Source organism: Mastigoproctus giganteus, chromosome 8 (assembly GCF_048544385.1).
Source record: "Mastigoproctus giganteus isolate SK-2022 chromosome 8, ASM4854438v1, whole genome shotgun sequence".
NCBI classification, from domain to species: Eukaryota; Metazoa; Arthropoda; class Arachnida; order Uropygi; family Thelyphonidae; genus Mastigoproctus; species Mastigoproctus giganteus.
This window is the reverse complement of record NC_143582.1, coordinates 76000593-76023375: the sequence shown is the minus strand read 5'-3', so window position 1 is coordinate 76023375 and position 22783 is coordinate 76000593. Positions and strand designations below refer to the sequence as shown.

The window sequence follows — 22783 nt, the reverse complement described above, 5'->3', positions numbered from 1 at the left end:
GCTCAAAAATATGGTCATATGACACCAGTACAGCGTCTCATCCCCTCCAACGGCTAAACCGGCCTGACAGCGGTGAACCGTGTGGGATATAAGGATGTCTATAACATTCGGTGTCAGCAAAACTCATTATTTCACCAGCACAGAACTCAACTCATCAAGTGACCTAGAAGTTGGCCGTCGGCGTGCAATGCGACGCCCAAGGGCGTCCCACAACTTCCATCGGATTTAAGTCTGGTGATCTTGCAAGCCACGACAGTCATTGGATATGTTCAGTTTCAAGATATTCCTTCACCACTTGACCTCTATGTACAGTGACTTTGTTGAGCATGAAAAGAAAATCTGGCCCAACCGCATCTCTAAATTCGCGCACAGGGTTCGAAGATGTGTTGCGATACATCTGCGCAGTTACGATACTCCTATCAAAAACATAAAGATAGATGAGGCCGTTGATCATTGAATCACCCCACACGAGAACACCGCCTCCATCGTAGGTGCCCCTTTCCCTGATGTTGGATGGATGGTACGCGTTCCTCGTCGTCTCCAGATGAAATAACGTTTTATAGGCTAGAACGGGACTCATCAGAGGACAGGGCTTCAAGTCACACGTTCGTGGCACCAATTTCGACGAGCTCTGTGGTGATTTGGGGTTAATGGGATTCAAAGTATGATTGTATAAATGGCGGTAGATATTCATCATCATTGATTTTTACTGGGTTTTTTTTGTTGTTGTTTTTTTTCAGAAGAATTTTTGATTTTCCTTTTACAGTTTGATTTAAAAAAGAAAAAAAAAAAAGCTCGAACTCTGTAAAAAATACTTTGGACATTTTAACAGCAATGCACAAAACTAGAGAAATAACATAAACTGAATTTGATAGATGAAAAAACATTTTCATCACTCCATACTAATCCGAATCAGACATAAATTTAAAAATTAAAGGGTTCTTTATGATGAATATATAATACCACAGGAATCAACAGCCACTGAAATGTTTAAGTCCCTTCTGATCGCTACTGCTGGCTGGGCCAAATAATAAGAAATGAATATGGACCAACTAGCATGTTTGACGAAAATACAGAATCTTGCAGCGGAAAAAAGAGACTAACAGACATCCTTGGAGTAGCAAAATATTGACAATTATTTTAAAGCTGTATAAGCATGTACGGTACATAATGCATAAATAATAAGTGTGGATTGGTAGTTTTTAAACTACTCTACTTTTTCCCCCTTATTTTCTTTTACAAATTTCCTTTTATGTTATACCGCAGATAGTGCATTTAAAATCGGCTATCCGAAACTTTAACTTTGAAAAAATAAAGTTCGCAACGAATGCCCTTCTTTCAATAATAATTCCAAATATATTACCAGTAAAATTATGATGCAATATAAATACAGTCTCTTGGAAGTCGGCAATTCACATATAGTTACCTATATGTGATAGCAGTGTTATCACTTAAAAAATTTGGGTATTGCATTCTTGTACCTTAAAAAAAGCCTTCATATCTGCACTCTGCTTGTTGTCTTAAAGAATCCTCGAATAAATTTTATGTCAATAAGAACATCAGTCGTGCAAAAAAAAAAAAAAAAAAAAAAAGGAAGAAAAAAAAATCAGCATACTCTGAGCGGGATGAAAATCCAGCTGATTAAGAGCTGTATTGTTTCCAGCGTAACGTGACTCTAGAGCACAATTTCGCTTTTTCCCTTCTCGATCACATTTTGACTGTTTAACTAGCGGAAGTATGGGGGGATCAAAATGCTTTTTGAAGGTCATAAACCGTTACTCTGATGTGGTTTCTACTGCCTCCTCCTCCTCCTCGTTCTCCTGTTTCAATCCTCCGCTTCCGCACGAGTTCCGTCGGCCAAAAATTATCCAGTTGGCCATCAAACAAGGGCGTCACGTGACTGAAGGCGTCTCCTCCTCGCACTCCCGCAGTAGCCCGCCAAGTATACCATTTGCAGCCGGAGGTTGTACGTAACGGACGATGTGGTGACAGAGGGGGAAGAGCCGATTCCGATAAGTAGCCCGCCGTAATAGGCATCAGTTGTTGGGACATCTGTCTGTTCTGGACGTTTTATGCTATTTCTGACGGCACGTGAAGTTATGATGCCATGTGAGGATATTTTTTAACAGCTCCATCCCCCACACGGGTTTCTATCTATAGTGTGATCACGGGAAGACACAAATCCGTGGAGACGCTGTGATTATCCAGAAACAAGTAAGTTTCGTTATGTCTTTTGCATGCTCACTTCACAATGTTAAATAAGACAATGGATGGCAGTTCAAAGACAAACGCTACATGCATTCGTATGACATCGCAGACATACTTATGTAATCCTTGGCAGTCGCATGTTTACATATTATCGGCATTGGCCGTTGACCCTCAGAATAAACTGAAGAATTACGTTAGAAAGATCCCTCTGCATAATTAGTCTTCTACTTGACAGCTGTGTGTTGAATCAGCTACTGTTTATATGACATGTACAAATGTTTTATTGAAATGCACTTCTTTAAATATAGTACAGCATATTTATCATCTTCGGCCTGCATTTCTTTGCTGGAGATAAAAGAAAGTGAAATCTTGTATCAAATCAGGTTTTGATATATTATATCAAAACCTGCAGCTGTGTTTTCCCTTACAATTTTAATTGTAAGATGATATTTTCAAAAACCTTGCGTTATTAAATCATCAAAATGTTTGTCTTGTCTTCCTTCACGGATTAGGCGATCTGCCTGTGCCGATCTCAAAGAGGTCTGCCCATCTTTTCTTCGGTCTTCCTCTGTCTCTTTTTCCTTTTGCTCTATATGTAAACTAATTTAGGGAATCTATTATCTTCCATTCTTTCTACATGTTATTTCCATCTTTGTCAATATTCTATAATTTTTTCATTAACTGAGTAAATCTTTAATTCCTTTCTAATATTTACCTTAGGCATTTTCTCTAATTTTGTACATCCTTTAACATATCTTAAAAATTTCATTTCTGCAGCTTGTATTCTATTAATGTCTCTTTGTTTCGGTATCCATGTTCCAGAACCGTAAAGAAGTGTTGGTATTGCCATTACTTTGTAAAATTTCAATTGTGTTTCTTTTCTTGTTTTCTTAATCAAGAAAACAAGGAAAGAACCACAATTTGAAGAAAACACGCTGCTCCAGTGAGGTTACAGCAAACCATCGAACCCTCAACTTTTCTCAGGGTTGACTTGTTCACCCAAACCCAGGTTTCGATCATTTTAAGTTAATGTAATCGAACTCACAACCTGTGGGTTGTGAGTTTTTAGGTTATGATGGGTATCATAGCGAAATCCAAAATGCCTTACATTTCGAAGATGTAGCTCTAAAATGGTGTTCGCAGGTCGGCCGCTAGATAATCCACCGGACCGAACTTAGTAAATCTCTAGGACAATCGTTCGCAAACTGGGTGCCGCGAACTTTCTGAAAATTTATTTTTCTGATGGATTCAATAAACGCTAAACTTATTTTAACAATCAGTAGGAGAACTGTGTAACTGAATTGCCGTTCTGAGATAATTGCCTGACTTCAGATAGGAAATTCGCGGAATTGTCATTCGGATAACCAGCCTATTGAAAAAGAAATTCAAATTTATTTATGTTACAGTAGAAGTAAATTCAGGGACTCAGTTCAAGGGGGCTCTGACATCCTGCACAAGTTATGGTCCTATTTAAAAAGGATGCTATGAATCATAGTCCATAATTTTAGGGTGGGACAGTTGAAAAAAGTTTGAGAACCGCTACGCTGAGGCAACCGGATCAGTTAGCTACATGAGAATGAGAGAGAGAGAGAATCAGAACAGTGTGTATGCGGAGGGGAGGGACATTGTTGAGTTGGAGGGACATTGTTTATGTTCAGGAGCTGAATATATTTTTTCTGTGTGCGTGTTTGGATGCACTACATCCAAAAATTTAATTATTTCCTACAACTTGTTCCGCACTCCCTAATTTTACTTTATCTACTGAATGCACTGCATTTACGAATAATCAACTAATACTTCAACCAATATCCATCTCAGTCCCTAATTATTCACTCTGTTATGCGCCTAAAAGGTGCATATGTCTGATGTGATATTCCTCGTCAGGGAGTTCTTAATTTAAAATCTCCACTGGCCTAAAATCTCTCGCTGCTCCATTCTGTCAAATTCATCTGTTGCCTTTATCGTTCACCTAACTCCACTAATCACCATTTGATTCCTTTCTTTGAAGTTAGGAATGCTAACTTCAAAGAAAGGTTTCTGCTCTTTTAACAACTCTTTCTTTCTGGAATGTTAACAACTCCAGCTGGCTTAGTTTTCTAGTTATACGGACCTGCTGGGTCCGTATAACTAGAAAACGTCGAGATGCCGAGACTTTTTGCAATTAATAATGACCTCACACAGCTTGTTCATTTATCTACTAGAATACAGTCCTAACCACGCAAACACAGAAAATATTTGATCTTTGTCTCATCGATAACCCTTCAAAGCACACGATTAATGGTTCTGTAGGCATTTCAAACTTTTGCATCGACGATCTTGGTAAACTACCTCCCGTGAAATCCAGTTAACTCCACTACAATGTCTCCGTGGTTTGCTGAGAGAAGGATGTTAGAAGAATCCTAAACAATCTTGATGCAAAAAAAAAGCTCCAAGTTCTGATGACATTTCTCCACTTGTTCTCAAAACTGAAAACCTGCATTCCTGAGTTTGCGCCTGTTGTATGGGTCACTAGTATATTTCCTTCTGCTTGGAAATTTGCTCATATCCAGCCAGTTCCTAAAAAAAAAGGATGACAAATCCCTCCAATCCACTTGATACCCCATTTCACTTATTTTGCTCTTTTAAAAGTAATGGCGAAATTCATCAACTGCCAACACTTAAACTATCTCGAAACCCTTCATCTGATTAATGATCATCACTATGGATTCCATTAATTTTGATTCACTGTAATATACTAGCTTATATTACTCGTCTTTGGCCAAATTCGGTGAAACAACAAGAATCTTTCTCCACTTTCTGTGTCATTTCTAAGGGTTCTGATCGTGTTTGGCATAAAGGTCTTCTAAACGTCTTCTAAAGGTCTTCTCATCTTATGACTTGCCGACTATATTTTGCAATTGTGTGTCCAGTTCTCTCTCTCTCTCTCTCTCTCTCTCTGAACGGTCACTGCAGATGATGGTAGACAGCACTCTGTCTTCTAACCTCTCCTTTTAATGCTGGTGTTCCCCAAAGTTCAGTTCTTTCTCTCATTCTTTTCCTCTTGTACATTAATGACTTTTTTCCATTGACTGGAAATTCTATCCATATTTCTGCTGATGATAGCACATCACATTCTATCTTCCAGGTTAAGAAACCTGGTCCTGTACAAACAGCCTCAACTTCTCGAATATCAATCATCAATACCTTAAATGCTGATCTTCAGGTAATTTTCCAACGGAGCGAAGAAAGCTTAACGTCAATCCTTCTAAAACTCGGTCCTGTTTTATTTCTCGCAAAAAAGAATCTTCTGCTCCTATATTCATTTTTGGTAACACTCAGATGTTTGGAGAAGAATTCATATCCTATTAGGGATTATCGTGACTTCTAATCTCTCTTGGCATAAGCGCATCACAAATATTGCAAAAAATTAGGATTTCGTTTTCGCGCTCGACGTTAGTGTTTAAAATAACACTAACGTCGAGACCGAAACTCTGTAAAGTGGTTGTTTAGTCGTTGTCAAACTCGCTCTACCATGGAATATTGATCCGACATTTGGAATAGTTCCCCCCCCCCTTCTCTCTCTCTCTCTCGCTTCTAGATTCTATTCAAACGAAGTTAATTAATGATTCATCTCGTACAAAGTCTCTCCACTTTCTGTGTCATAGACGTTCTAGTTCTACTGCATATCTTTTCTGTAGATACTTCCACGGGCACTGTTTTTATGAATTGGCATCTGCCGCAACCAGTCAGCATGTATTCACTGCCCAACTCCAAACTCAGAGAACCAACTTTTACTCCAGGCCATTTATCCCTTCAAATTCCATTTTTCATGTAACAACCGTCCTTCGTGTATTTTCTGAATATTACAACCTACCGAAGTTCAAGTCTAACGTCAACAATTATCTTATGTCTTCTCAGCCTTCAACTCATGCTCAGAACTAAATACTAGAGGGTTCTAATACCTTTCGTGTTTGGAGGTTTCACAAAAAAAAAAAAAAAAAAAAAAACCTTCAGTTTAACTTTGGTTAACAAATCTACACAGATCTGTATTTTAATTTTGGGATTAAAAAACACCAAAAAGGACAGCGGTAAAAAGGAAAGAGACATGAGGCGTGAAACACCCGGTGAAAACAGAAGAGGACACTACAAACCACCGAACTCTCAACCACAACTTATCTCAGGGTTTAAAATACTACCCACACTCAAGTTTCAATCCTTTTGAAGTTAATGTGGTCGAACTCACAACCACAGTTTAGTTCTGGGTTGACAAGTTTACCCAGATCCGCGTTTTAATTTGGGGATAAAAAAGAAATACAGATCTAAAATAAAGGCCGCTGATAGATAGTAGACGAAAATAAAGAGAGACACCCGGTTGAAACAAAAGGGGCCACTGCAAACTTTCAGACTCTCTTCGTCAACTTTGCTCGCGGTTAACAAATCTACTCTGACCCCAGTGAAAATCTCAACAATCCACCGATCGTAAATACTGTATCCCCAATATGTGGGATACTTCCCACTTCACATCATTTTATTTACTGCACGTAAATAAAATGATGTGAAGTGGGAAGTAAATAAAGTGATACCATACGAGAAGGTACAGTAAATAAAATGATGTCAAAAACTTCATGCTCCGAGAGTTATATAACATCATTGTACATGAAGGGCATGTTTTCATTCTGTACGTAGCTTTCAGCAAACTGAGTTTGCTACTTAGTGCATTAAGCTCATATTGTAAACGAACTCACCACGAGTTGCCTTGCTATCGCACTACTCTAAATAAAACAACAGTACACTTCTCCACTGGAGCAGTGAATTTATTTAGAGCAGTGAAATAACAAGAAAACTCGTAGCGGAATGTTTCCACAATATGAGATCGATGTGCTAAGTGGCAAATTCAAGTTTGCTTACAGCTACATACAAAATTAGGATATGCTCTCCACGTATCATGAGTTGATAAACGTAATAACCGTTCACCTGGGATTAAATAAAAGAATCAATTAACAGGTTATCTTAAATGTGAAGAGAAGCCCTCAGATGTACAAATACTGATCACATTGTCTTAATTAGGCTACATCTTGTGGAAGTCTCATTTGCGGAAAGATGTGAATCTGTTAGAGCGAGTGCAGAGAAGAGCAACAAAATCAGTGAAGAGAACAAAAGAGTGCTCTTACCAGGAAAGGCTTCAGTTCTGCGAATTGCAGCGCCACGAAACCAGGAACCTGCGAGGAGATCTTATTGAGGTGTTTAAAACTCTGAATGGATTGAGCAAGCTCAATGCCGATGGAATCTTTCTACTTGCTCAAACTGTGCACAAGAGGAAGCATAAATTAAAATTGAAAGGACGGTTACAGAATAAATCTATGGAAGTTTGCCTTCGGCCGGGGGGGAAGAGTAGTTTATTGTTGGAGCAAACTTCTATCTGTTGTTGTGTTTGTCTAATTTAAGGAAGAATTAGACAAGCTGTGAGAGGACGGACAGGTGATATGGGAAGTGTATTACATTCAGACACTTGTCCACCTTGCCACGCGTCATGTCTCTGTCAAAATTCAGGACTGATTCGATTCCCATGTTGGCGTGTGTGCGTTTGTATTAACTTTTATGCTTCGATTTAGCAAAATTGTTGTTGGAACAACTGAAGCCTTCCGTTGAATTCATTGGGCTTTGTTGCTATTATAAAGTAGTAAACAGTACTGGATAAAAAAACTTAAAAAAAAAAAAAAGTGATACGAATGAAAATGAAAGTACAATGGAAGCCCGATTATCTGCATTCACGGGAGAGCCGGATTATGAAATGATTTTAATTATTGAATGTTTTACCAAAAATATTTATGGCTCTACCCGCAACTCAAAACGAATACGTATACACTCTCGTATAACTTGACTTCTATTTTTTTTTTTTTTTTTTTTTGCCTTGAAAATTCCTGCTTAAACATATACATATTCATCATATAAGTTGACACCTTTTTTTTAACAGCCACCTTTCGTATACAGCACTATGCACATTTCTGTCCAATATGCTGGGTTAAGTATCATCACAGAGTACCAAGGCAGTGTTAAACTAACTTACCAGAGCCGCAGAACTTAGTCATAAGCTACAATACATATCCGGTCTTTGTATTATAGGTAGTGGTGATCACGGTAAAATCATTGTCTACTTTTGAATTCAATTATTTCTATTCTTTCTTTTAATTGCCTGCATTGTGACATTTTATCATACTTCATAGTATAATAACATGTGAAGAAAGCATATAAAGCAGGACTGTCTTTTCCAATAGGCGCTTCAGGTACAATGCCTAGGGTATGTGAAATTTTTAGGGCTAATAAAAAAATATATATAGGAAAGACGAAAAAATATAATTCAAATAAAATTCAACAGTTTTAACCCAAGAATGAAATTAAAGAGTACATAGGGTCTCGAATACCAAAAGACAGCAGCACTCCATTATGTAGATAGTCATGAAACTAAAACCATCGCTGTTTTTGATGCTCTTTGGGTAGGGGGGGCCTTCATTATGAAACTGAGCTATGCCTGTATAATCCTGTAATCACGTTTGCTATAATTGACAACAACCAACATTTACTTTTTGAATTCTCGGAAAGTAAACCAGAATAAAAATAACTCTCGACGAAATCCATGAGCTGGTTTCGTCTGATGAGGAAAATGAAAAATTTTTGCGTTTTAAAAGGTGAGTAAGAATGCATATTTGTGTGAAAATATTTATGTAATAAATTGGAAATATATTAATATTAATTCATTTTTTTCTAACCATAAAAGCGTGCCTTCAATTCAAGCTTACGATGTTATAATCGGCGTACAAGTCGGCCTTAAAATTTTTGATTTTTTTGTACTTCAAAAGTAGTACAAAAACTATAAGGCATGTATAAATGAAATACATATTTATTAATGAATACATACATATTCTGCATACAGTCTGTTTGTGATTTAGCTTTCATCTGGCTATTATATTACACTGGAATAAGTGATTTTCGTTAACTGAGCACAGGTTTATTCTCTACATTGACGGGTTACCACAAAGCGCTTACATTTTTTTTTTTACCGGAGAGGGTTTTGAAAAAAGAAGTGTTTTAGGCGATTTAATTGTTAATTTATCATTAATATATACGTTACTTTTTCTTTTTTTTTTTTTGCAAATAATGCCGCGTTGTCGATGTGTAACACCTGCATTCTTTTGCTACACCTGTGTCATAAGTTTGGTGTTAGATGTGTGCGCGTGTGTGTGTGTGCGCGCGCGCACTAAGCGCCAAAACATATAAGGCTATAAGGTGTAAATATATTGACACCTCATAGCATTGTATTGTCACGTGTATACTTTCGGTTTGCTGTTTGCTAGACGAAACACTCGAGTTTTCTGGTGGAAAAACACGCAACACTTGCTCGAGACCAACTAGCTCAGCCACGTTGTGAAAAATGCTCATAACAGTTCCTCGTGTCACTGACGGGATTCGAACTCAGGCCTTTTCAAGGGCCTGCGGGAGGACCGTGATTATAACCACTGTACTGCTACCACGACTTACACATGTCAGTTTTGCACCACGGATCCAGAGACAAAGAATCGCTGCTATTTACCAGCAAGTACATCATGCATATTTTGGTGTTAGAAGTGGTGCCAAGACAAATTATCGACCCCGCACAGCATTATGTCTTATTCGTGTGTTCAAAATGTGGGACAGTGAATTAATGGCAGATAATTCCTTGCATTTAATGAACCTATAGTATGACGTGAACCCAGAGGTCAAACATCGGATTGCTCTTTTATCATGTGCAGTGTTACAACACAGCACCCAGAACGAAGTTGCAATATAATATAGTTAAATCTGCTATCAGGTCCTGTCTCACAGTGAAAGTGTACCAATTCCAGATAAACCTCAGAACTTTGTTAATTCTAGAACAGACTCTGTTACCCAAGTATTTACATTTGAAGGTAGCGATGAAGTTGAAGCCAAGTCAAAGAAGCCACAATAGCTACACAATCTGAACTGAACAATCAGGTATGGGACTTGAATCTATCGAATAATTCAGCACAGCTCTTAGGCTCCAGGCTAAGTGAAAAGAATCTGTTGGCACTTGACACTTCATTTTGTATGCACAGAGAAAAAGAACTTTTACTCAAAGGGGTGATGTCATGTATTTTTTACTGACAAAATGCAATCGGTGTTATGTACATTGCATATTCTTTATATGCCAATTTCCAATGGAGCGCTCTCTCTCTCTCTCTCTCTCTCTCTCTCTCTCTCTCTCTCTCTCTCTCTCTCTCTCTCTCTCTCTCTCTCTCTCTCTCTCTCTCAGACGTTCAATTACTGTTGCATACCTTTTCTATAGATATTTCTGTGGGTACTGTTCTTCTGAATTCTCATCTGTCATTTCCTCACTCTCCTCAAAACCTATCCGAACACATGCTGCAGTCAGTCATAGTCCATTCATTGTCCAACTCCAAACTCACAGAACCAACTTTTCCTCATTTATCTCTTCTACTTATGTTTTCAGGAAGAGCCTTCCTTCACATGTATTCCGAAAATTACAGTCTATGAAATTGAGGTTTAATACAAAAGAAACATATTATCCTCAATTTCTGTTGCCTATTCTGTACACTTAGAGGAAACTTAAGATAAGTCTGAAATTGGATAAGTGAAATACTGTGATCAGCGGATAGTTTGTTGTGATGTGACGGTACTAACCATACTTCTTGGACGTTGAGTTTTTCAATATTCCCTTGCTTTCTAGGTGAATGGTATAGCAGGGCTAAAGCTGATCATTAAATTGAATTAGAAAGATGTGGCTAAAGATAAATAACATACTGTACTTGGAAGCAAAAATTTTATCAATGAGCAACTGGTCTCTTAAAAAAAATCTGCTTCTGCCAATACTACATAACTGTTTCCTTAGTTCAGTTTTATATTATATGACTAGAACTAAGGAAGCAATTTGTTAAGTATAATATGTTAAGATTATAGATTAAGAAACGTAGTTGAGAGTATGAAAGTGTAACACTACCGTATACCCTCCACTACAGTGTAGGGACATTGGAAAAAATTGATGGAATATACCCTATAATCTTAAGGGAGGCGGCACTGAACCATTGAGGCTAATTATGCGAGCATCACTAGACTCTGGGGAGATTCCGTTGGACTGGAAAAGTGCCAATGTATCTCCTATATATAAGGGTGGCTCTAAAAGTGAAGTGGGAAATTATCTACCTGTCAGTCTGACTTCAGTGGTAGGGAAAATCATGGAGGCAATGATCAAGGGTGGAATTCTAGATTATTTGGATAGAATTGAAATTCTCAAGGAAAGTCAGCATGGTTTTGTAAAGGGAAAATCATGTTTAATAAATCTGGTTCACTATTTTTGAAAGGGTCACTCACGAGCTGGATTTAGGGAATAATTTCGACATTGTTTATTTAGATTTCAGCAAAGCTTTTGACTCAGTCCCACATGAGCGGTTGCTTTATAAGCTGGAACAGGTTGGAATCACTGGGAAAATCCTTAGATGGATAGCAGGATGGCTTCAGGGCAGGAGGCAGAGGGTAGTGATAAATGGCTATTCCTCAGATTAGGTTGATGTAAGAAGTGGGGTTCCCCAAGGATAAGTATTAGGACCACTGTTGTTTTTAATTTTCACAAACGACATCAATGAAGGGATAGAGGGCGTGATGTCTAAATTTGCAGATGATGTTAAAATTGGTAGAGTAGTTAATGATCGCTGTCAAGCTAAGCTTTTTCAGAGAGACCTAGATAGACTTCAGGAATGGTCAGAAAAATGGCAGCTATGCTTTAATCCAACAAAGTGTAAGGTATTACACCTGGGAAACAGTAATCCCAAAATAATTTATTCACTTGGTGGAGTTCAACTAAACCCAGTATTGGAAGAAAGGGACTTGGGTGTTACGATACAGCCAAACATGAAATTCTCTGAGCATTGTAAACAGGTTGCAAGGAAGGCCCATGGTGTCCTATCGTGATCTATCGAACTTTTGCAAGTAAGAGATAGGGACGTGATAATCCCATTATATAAGGCTTTGGTTAGACCACACTTGGAATACTGCGTTCAAGTATGGAGACCGCACCTAAAGAAAGACATCGAGCTTCTTGAAAGGGTGCAAAGAGGGGTAACTCGCCTGGTGAGATCGGCCAAAGGGCGTCCTTATGAAGAAAGACTTCGAATATGTGGGTTACAGAGTTTGGAAACTAGACACCTTAGAGGAGATTTGATTGAGGTGTTTAAGGCTCTGAGAGGCATCAATAAAATGAATGAGGACAAAATTTTCAAGATTATAAATGATGCTAGAACTAGGGGACATAAATTCACGTTACGGGGGGAAATGTTTAGATTGGACTGCAGGAAGTTTTATTTTAGCCAGTGAGTTATAAATTACTGGAATAAGTTGCCTACATGGGTGGTAGAAGCTGACACTTTGGGGAAATTCAAAGGTCATCTGGATAGTACCTTCGGGTGAGGGAAGCGCATAGGATAATAGGTTTAATTTCCTTTTCTTTTATTAATTATTATTATTTTTTTATCATTGTTTTATTCGGGTTTTTTTTTTTTTTTTTTGGCTGGTGCAGCATAAGCCATAGGCTTTCTTGCACCATGCGGCCATTACTAATACTAATACTAATACTAAAATCAAGCGTGACAGTTCCTCTATACTGATGGGGATCGAACCTAAGTGTTTTCCACACATGGCGTGGGGGGAGAAACAGCCACTGTGCTAGCCGCGAGGACTAGCATTAGCATTAGATTTAGTAGTGGCAAATAATGCAAGAAAGCAAGTTTGTAGGGCATCAGTCAAAAAAAAAAAAAAAAAAAAAAAAAAAAACACTCCCCCATCTCATCCATTCCCTCCAACAGTCTGTCTAGTTCTTCCTTGAATTTATATTTAAGCTATGAGCTTCCACACAGCAGATGGAAGTTTGTTCCAGCAATCAACTACCCGCTGGCTGAAGGCAAACTTCCGCACATCTATTCTACAATCGTCCTTCCTCAACTTGAATTTAAGCCCCCTCATGTCTGTAGTCTTAGCAAGAGGAAGAATCCCATCAGCATTGAGCTTGCTTAATCCATTCAAATCCTTAAACACCTCAATTAGATCACCTCGCAGGTGCCTAGTCTCCAAATTAAACTAAAGGACACGAAAAGGCACTAATCTATAAGGGAGAAATAAACCAAACACAACTGAGGTAACCCAATTTCAAAAATCCTAGCTAAACAAACAAATAATAATCAGTTATTATTATTATTTTGTGATGAAAGTCACTCAACAAATCAGGGTAACGAAATGAATTATTAACCAGAAGAAATCAAGTAGAGTCTAAAAATGCATTGCGTAAAGGAACCATTTGAAGGAAAGGAACAGCTAACTACATCCAACAATTATTGTTAATACCGGGTTTATTTCTGGCCAATTATATAAAAATTTCTGTGTTAGCTAGACGTGATGCAGAAAAGAAAGGATAAACATTCAGAAGTAACTGCATTGCATTACAGATTAGACGTTTCGCAAACCTCACAAACAATACTAATTTACTTCATTTGTGACGTAAGCAGTCAAAAATTTAAAAACGATTTGAGAATATTTAAATATGGTTAAGAACAGAACTGAAGAAACATCATTATTATAAACCAGCATTACCAATTCATAGATGGAAGTGTTCTTTTCAACCTTCAGAATTAAGCAGAATCCCATCGAAAAACATCATCCACGAAGTTACCGATTTGGAGCTGTTTAAGCCAGCAATTTTCAAATTATTTGTTGACAATTGTTTCGGCTGCTGTGAGATACGACGTCGTCTGCCACCCAAGTACAGAACAAAGTGTATTATAGTCCAGCTGTTTAAAGTCTGGAAGTCGACAGCTTTCGAGGGATTCATGCTGTGCGCGCGCACGCTTTTGGTTTGGCGGAGAGCAGTGGAGCCAATGGCCTTAACATCATCAAGGTGTTGATTCATTATTCCTTCATAATACTGTTCCTGCGTATTCCACAAGGGGTCTTGTACCCAAGTATTGACAAACTCCCCGACGCAGCATCTATAATGGATACCACACACATTTCGGCACAAAGCTCGGTCATTATTTACTCCTGTTGCTATTCCTCCGTCATCAAATACGTGACTCAGCTCACGTGCCAGCCTTGCTGTTATTGTTTCGCAGAGCAACAAATCCCTCGTTGGATCACGGATCGCTTCTTGCCGACTGAATCATCTTCTTTTGATGGTAGTCCCAAACCTCCCCCCTCCCCCGAAATATCCCTCCCTTCGATCGATGCCATTTGAAACAAGGATCTAATTCTGAGAACACCGCTCTCTCTCTCTCTCTCTCCCCGCACCGATCGACCGACACATCTGGTTTTAGGGTGGCCAAATATAGTTTCCGTCATCTAACCGACCTTCTAGGAGGAAATGGGGCGTTACGAACCACAGCAGCCGAATGTTGGTGTGTTCGGAAGGGGGGGGGGGCAGATCTTGCGATGTCCTGGTAAAGATCTGTAAGGTAAGTTCATTTTGTTTGTACATATATTGGACTGATGTATGAAAAAATTACTTCCGAATTAAGTTTTTATTTTTTATTACTACGCCTGAGAGGTGAAACTCCAACAAAAGAGGTTCTCTTAGTGTCAGTTAAATGATGACACAAGCAATTCTGTCCTTAACTATTCTAAAATGCATATAAAGGTAATCAGTAATAACCAGAGACCGCGTTGAAGACGACAATGAAAGCAAATATTACATAAATTTTGAATTGCTTGGCTTCTAGTGAGAGAACTGGAGATAATCTTTTCTCTTTCTTTGTTTTGAGTGGAAAATACAGTAGGCTTTACTTAGGAATAATATCATTAATTAAGGGATTTACAAAGGATCAAATGGGAAATGCAAAGAATAAATGAATAATGGTTTCAAATATATTAAAAAAAAATAATAATAAATTTAGCATGCCCTGTAAGAGTCAACAGGAAGAAATTAACTCGAGTTTGTTGCCTTTTTCCAAAATACAACTACTGTATAGTAGCTATGAAGCATCAATGCATCATATCTGTAAATTGAATGTACTGTATTTGTATTCATAGTCGGTTTGCCTTGTTCCACGGTGGAGTAGTGGCGGTCATAGGATTTTCTCAACGGGAAGGACTGAAACAGTGTTCGGAGAATTATTAAGCTTTAACCATCATGGATCTGGAAGTAGAGTGGTCGTAACCACTGTATTACTACGAGGGCAATATGCAGTATAAAATTTTTGTTCTCCAAAATTTTTGGCACAGCAACTACTTAGGCCGTAATGCGCCAAATCATTCCCTACTCCCCCACCTGAGATTCGATAACTACATTAAGCCTTTAGATGGGGGAACCTCTGGGGCCGTTAGCCAATGAACAATTTATCATTTATCCTCCAGTCTCAGATAGAATTCAAATCCAGACTTTTCCTAGCAACTGACGAAACCGCTATGATGTCACAAAGAACTAATATCTATGCGTACAAGTACAATAAAATAAAATCGCAAAAACCTGTCAGGGATTATGATTTATCCAAACGGTAATACACACTACCCTCAAAAAAGCATCGGAACACACGTTGGTTTCAGACTGATGTCACTGCTACTCACTTCATAGAGCGTGTCGGTCCCCTTTGGTCGCTATAACACACTCCATCCTCTTGGGTTCGGCTCTCCACGAACGAACGATAGACTGCAGCAGGTATAGTCCTCCATTCCTCCTGCCGAACAGTGATTAGTTTAGCTATCAGTTTGGGAGATGTTGATCTAACTCTCACCCGTTCCAGTTTATCTCATGGGCATTTCATATAATTTAAATATCACAAAGGCGTTCAGAATTGGTTCTTATAACAGAACATATGATAACGATGAAAGTGTAAAGTGATAACGATGAATGTACAGAACTTGGCCAGTCCAAGTTCTGTACATTCGTGTCCTTGAATGATTCTCGAACAGCACCAGCGGTACAGCATGAGGCATTATGTTGTTGAAACTGACATAGGTCTGTTCCAAAGAACAGCCACACTGTAGGCAGCATGGAAGGTTACCAGGTTACCCCCTCAGAAAAATCGGACACACCGATTTCATATACAGGCAGTTCTCGTTTTACGAGTTTTTTCCCCCGAAGTATCAAGTATCAACAAAATCGAAAATATGAACATTAATTGCAAAAAATGAATGCTAAACATTCATAAATACCGCATTCCAAGCCACGTGCATTGCAATACAATACAGTGTACCCCGCTTTACGATAATAATCAGTTCTAGAGACACCATCGTATCGTTAAAATATCGTAATGTGAACCCAATAACACATCGTTTTTTGGTAATTCGTTTTTCAAGATCTCAGAAGTTGAAATTTTCACTGTATAGCTAAGATATTTATCACTCTAAAATGTCATTTTTAAGGTCATGAGCATGACCTTAAGGCCATATAAAAGGTCATGAGCATGGTTTGTAAATTGTATTAGTTACCAATTCAAATCATTAAAATGCACTACACTTTCATCGTTATCATATGTTCTGTTATAAGAACCAATTCTGAACGCCTTTGTGATATTTTTCTAAAGCACATTTCTGGAGGTCACGACCATAAAACAATGAAAGCAATTTGCACTTTCCGGTTTATTGGGCTTTTCTGTTAGTGCAAGCAATTGTAAACGGGTAGTAAATTCGATGTTATTGCATTTGTGAAAATACCGATAGCTGCAATTGTGTGGTTTTTTACGTTATTATGGCGAAATGTGTTTCCCCTTTACTGAAATCTTCAATCGTATAAAAAACATAAATAAATTTTCAGAATATTTTCTTCATTCCTTTTTTTTTTTTTTTTAAGCTTCGTAAACTTGTTACTCCTCGCGAATCGTGTTAGTTGCAATCTTTCGTGCCGTTAAAAAATGCTTATGCGTGCAATCGTGAAATTTATAATTAAAAGAGATTATTTTGGAAACAAACGCCTCTTGAAACATTTCTGAAGAAGACGACCCCTTGTGGAACAAACCAACGAGTGCCGAGCCAATAATGAGTGATTAACGAGTGTGCATTTAGTCGATGATGATAATGAAGAATAAACGTTCTTTAACATTTGTAAGTCGTAAATAATTTCTCTATTATAATTTGCTTGATTTTACAGGCTACGTTTTCATTTCTTTCGATAAATCAATCATTGTTTAAACATAAACTAATTAGCTAACAAATTTCATTGTTGAGAACATAACCCCTATTTTTAACCTTATGTCTATGGGATATAAATTCCCGCTTTACGAGCGCGCGCTAGGAACGAATTAACTCGTAAAGTCGCACCTTCCTGTTTCGTTTATCGGCCAACTTCCGGTTTCACCTATTCGCGTCAAAGTAGATAGGCTTCTTGATTTCCATAAAAATATCGGACGTACATTAGGAAAGTCTGACGCAACAAAAAAAGAAAGAAAGAAAAGAAAAAGGTTCTCATTGGAAGGTGGATAGATTATAGTAAGAAATACTAATCTTAAATATAATGGAACTACACTGAGACTTTATTGAAATTAATAATGTACGACTTATTTGATTGCGTAGCTATCATAATAGTTGCATTGGGAGGGTACGGTCAACCTTTCCGATTATCCGTGAGCTTAGCTTCAAGTAATCATAATATTGACATATTCAGTAATACTTTGCAATTTCATATATTTACAGACAGGGTATATCCTGGGTGCAGCAAATGCAATGCACCCGCTGTTGACTGAAAAGGGTCCGAAATTCCCAAACCAGACAACGAGAACTCATTTTTGATATCCTTTTCCTCTCAGCATTAATTCTTGCATTAGGATCCACTGAACCGGCCTTACTTGTAGACTGATATTAAATTGATAAAAAATCAAAGACTGCGAAAGGTTCTACCCTCACATCTTCCGTACGGCTATGTACAATGATTCGATATCTGTGAATATCTGATAAATTTCCATTTTCTGAAACCGTAAATAAATAAATAAGCGCACTTAAGTTGAACTGTGGGTCAATTTATTTGACGAAATCCATTATATGAAAAACTGTAGCTGTATTTCCACTTTAATTTCAGTTGTACTGATGAAGAAGTCCATAAAAGTAGCCCTTCTTTCCCCTGAAGAATCTTTTGGCAAGCATCAACATATAAATCACAAAGTTACCAAAAATCATACATATACAGCATATATTCAGCACACACATACATACACACACACACACACACAAACAGCATATCTTCAGCACACACACACACACAAACACAGCATATATTCAGCACACACGCACAAACACAGCATATATTCAGCACACACGCACAAACACAGCATATATTCAGCACACACACACACACACAAACACAGCATATATTCAGCACACACACAAACACAGCATATATTCAGCACACACAAACAGCATATATTCAGCACACACAAACACAGCATATATTCAGCACACACACACAAACACAGCATATATTCAGCACACACACACAAACACAGCATATATTCAGCACGCGCACACACAAACACAGCATATATTCAGCACGCGCACACACAAACACAGCATATATTCAGCACGCGCACACACAAACACAGCATATATTCAGCACGCACACACACAAACACAGCATATATTCAGCACACAAACACAGCATATATTCAGCACACAAACACAGCATATAGAAACTGGTAAACTGACAATTGGCAGGTAATATGTGAAACTTTGATATTAACTACGAGTTAATATGTGAAACTTCTCACGATGTGTTCGAGAGATCTCGTGTAAGGACACCTGCCATATCAGATGTTTTCTCATCTCCCTTTCCTTTCATATCTTATCATAAGTGCAACATGAAGTGGACGGAGCGCTGAAAGCCAACCCCGATGTCCCCTTTCACAGATTCCATTTCAGAAGATCAACGTTGTTCGATGGGTGGAAAGAAGAGGACAGCACAATTTTTCTCTCCTTCCTATTCCCAGATCACACGGAAAGAAGAAGAAAAATATTAAATTGAAAATATTAATGATTTTTTATCCCATCATAAATTTTCGATAATATAAAAATAAAATTTATCAATGTTAATCAGTTTTTGTATACAGTATAAGATTTTATGGGCAAACTTGGTGTTAGGTTGGTAGTTAATTTGGTATTAAACTTGGTATTACCTTACACTTTGTAAACTTAGAATTAGGTACGCCCTGCAGTAATATTTTATAGTAATGCCAATGACTATTATTTGGCTCTAAAAAATAATAGTAATAAAGAAGGGGGTGAAAACACACTGCTGTATTTGAGTGTCTTATTCCTTTCGCAACCTGACCAGAAAATTGCGCAATTACAAGATCAGATAATTTTTGTAGGCCTCTTCTCGGGAATAAAAAAATTAAAAAGTTGTCATGCGCACACGCAAAGTTTCGGCCGTGCCCAGTATAGGGAGTAAGAATTACAAGGTAGGAATCTCTTAAAGGAAGTCAACATTGTCACAGAAGCCGCGGCAACGATCAAAGAACTCGCGTATTTATCCGCGAAACAAAAGTGAACCATGAAAGTATTCGAAATGCGGTCATCTGAGTAACCAGCCACCCCCTAAAATCAAGCGGAATCGCAAACACAAAGAGAGTCCTCTGTGCGATCGCCAGTATACTGCTGACTGTGCCAAACCACATGGAGGGCATCGGGCATACTGCAGATGACCTTCCACCCCCCAGAACAACCAACATCCTCATGTCGCCACATGTTTCATTAAAGCGACGGGGAGTAAACGATAAACACGCTGGTAGCCGTAAATTACGGCTGCTGACACTTGCTAAAGTTTCCCATTGCTGCACGTGCGCTCTGAACCACACCATTTCTGCAGACATCAATTTCTGAACGGTCCCTGTTTATTTCGCATATTACAGAGTTCGACTGAGAATTTTTCCAAACCTAAAATCTTCCTTGACAGTTAATCAGGACCAGTAAACAAGGATTGTGATAGGCGACCACGGATCTAAACTGGGCCATTCACTGCTAATTGGCGTGCACTAACAGTACGGATAACAGCTATGTTACAGAGTTGGATATTTATTCGGTAATTTCCCTTGACAAACGATCTTCATGAAGGAAAGAAAAAAAGAAAGAAAAAATCAAGGGAGTAAAAATCTGTTTTCTCTTTAAATTACTGCCTTATTATTTTTTTTCCCACGCTCTACAGCTTCTGTTTACACCACTTCAGCTTGAGAACAGTAACAAAAATAGGCTTAATAATTCAAAGCGAGAATTAAATAGACCCATCCATCTTCAACGAAAAACACAGTCATTAGCGTGCCTTCTTTTCTAGTAGAGAAATTTGATTTCTAAAGGAGAATGCATTAAGCCAGTCACCCACCGCACCCCAGCCCCTCTCTCTCTATCACTCTGGGAAAGAAATCTTATGTAAGATATAGGGGAAGGAGAATTACCGTCTCTTGTCCCTACTTGTAAACACCTATGTTTTATTTTCATGCTACGCTACTGATCATAAAAGGAAACAGGAGCGAAATGCAAATGAATTTCGGATGATGACTATAAAAGATTTCCCAAACAGAGATACACTAAAGACGCTTTTTGTAAAGTTCATGATTCCAGAAGATGAGATGTAAATAGAAATCCGGAAATGGCAACTGTGCGCACATGTGAGGCTAGCAGATTTACAAAGTATCTATGCACAAGTAAATTTAGATCAAAAGCTTCAGGCGTACAAGGTCTGTACAACATCACTATATATGGGTTGGAAAAGCGTCAGTTATGTAGGTAGCAATGAGCATACTAATCCTAGTAAATGCATCGATTTTGAATTGCGAATGTATGCCATTAAGCGTTGCCTCAGTATTACATTTGCAGTTCACACACCATTTTTCACACCCACACATTTCAAATATATTTTTTTGAAATGTGTGGGTGTGAAATGTCATTGCTTATACGGCCGTTTCGGTGATCACTGTCATCTCATTGGTTCATAAACACACTCAGTGAAAGCCTTCACAAATTGGTGGTTAAATATTTCACAATATAAAAGATACTAAATAGCATTTGTTCCAAATTTACTAAGTTGTAAAACACTTTGATATACACTAATCAGAAGCATTAATTAACAGTCATCTACAACTGCTAGGGGTATATGCACACACTTTTTAGTCAAACATTCTTATAGGCTGCTTTCTCAATCCTCCACCCTCTTGCCATACAGAATCTGAAAAGTGGAACTGGACGTCCATCATATTTGCGAAAGAAAACTAATATAAAGAATACGGCACAGTTCAGGTTCCAGGCTGGGTGAATACAGAATTTAGAACCATTATTAGGATTTAGACATCAATACGTAGAGACAGGAAGATAGGTAGGGGTTTCTCTACCTTAAGTAATAGGAACCACACCGAACCTGATCAGAATTTTTGTACTCCCACCCGATCTACAAACCGTATTAGAAAACTTCTATTAAATTTTCTGTACGTCAATAATAATGAGATTTAACTTTAAAATGCAATTTATTTTAAACTGAATTTAATTTTAAATAAAATGAATTAAATTAAATTTACTTAAAGTTTTAAATTAAAATCAGCCAGTCAATCTATAATATTAATATTTCATCGTATATAATACGCAAAAATTAAACACAAGCAATAAACTTATAAAAAAATTACTTTATAAGGTAATATATTAATTTTTTTGATATTTTTGCACATTCAATTATTTACATTCCAAGATAAAACCTCACCAGAACGAACCGTAAAATTAACTGAAGATTCAAATCACAACCTAAATTACAGGTAACCAAGAGTTTCCGCGGTATCCCGATAACAGGACTCTACAACAATATCTAGGCTCTTAGAGCAGTGTTTCTCAACCTTTTTTAAATTATCGCCTCTAAAGGGATTTTTTATACAATTTTTTTTCCTAATCGCCCCCCCCCCATGAAATTTTAAACAAGAAAATACTTTATACTTACTCTTTTTATTCAATGGGATCCCTGAGCCTGATGCTTTTTAGCTAAAAGTTCAATGTTCGGTATGATGTTAGTATGCTTAATTCTAATGTCTTCTCTTGAACATATATGAAACGTTGGAAAACAAAGAAGTACTTTAGCCATTTCAGACCACATTGTTGGATAAAGTTTAGTTGTTTTTGATCCCCACAACTCAGCCATTCCATATTTTTATATTTGTATTCTTCATTACATTTTAATTCAATGACTTCTTGCATTTATTCACTAAGAGATCCAAAATCACATATACTTGAATCTAACATTAATGTTTTCACTTCAAAAGAGGCGCCTCCGTATCCAGGAGCAGCAGTGCGTAGCACACGCTTCTTGATTAGACCGGGGTTCGAGCCCGTGACTACCAAATACGGAGGATGCGGAAAGGTCAGGGAATTACCACCGCATAAACCCGGAGCAATATGGCCTTAGTTGCTAATGTTCCTAAAAACCAAATAACAACAACACTTCAAAAGAAAATAATCTGAAAATCTAATTTTCATTTCACCTTTTAAAGAACACAAATGATCTGAATAATTCTTAAGATCATTCTCGGTGAGAGATTCATTGATTTCAGCTAACTCTTGCTTACCATGAAATTGTTTTCTCATT

At 37.8% G+C, this 22783-nt stretch overlaps 1 protein-coding gene across 1 annotated transcript in view; it reads left to right on the top strand.

Annotated features, from left to right (window-relative positions):
• Positions 1–1962: 1962 nt before the first annotated feature.
• Positions 1963–22783, top strand: part of LOC150081646 (protein NDNF-like) — a 61507-nt gene continuing 40686 nt past the window's right edge. Inside the window, exon 1 of the mRNA XM_090380576.1 lies at positions 1963–2214. The gene's annotated coding sequence lies outside the window, so the exon portion shown is untranslated. The remainder of the gene's footprint in view (positions 2215–22783) is intronic.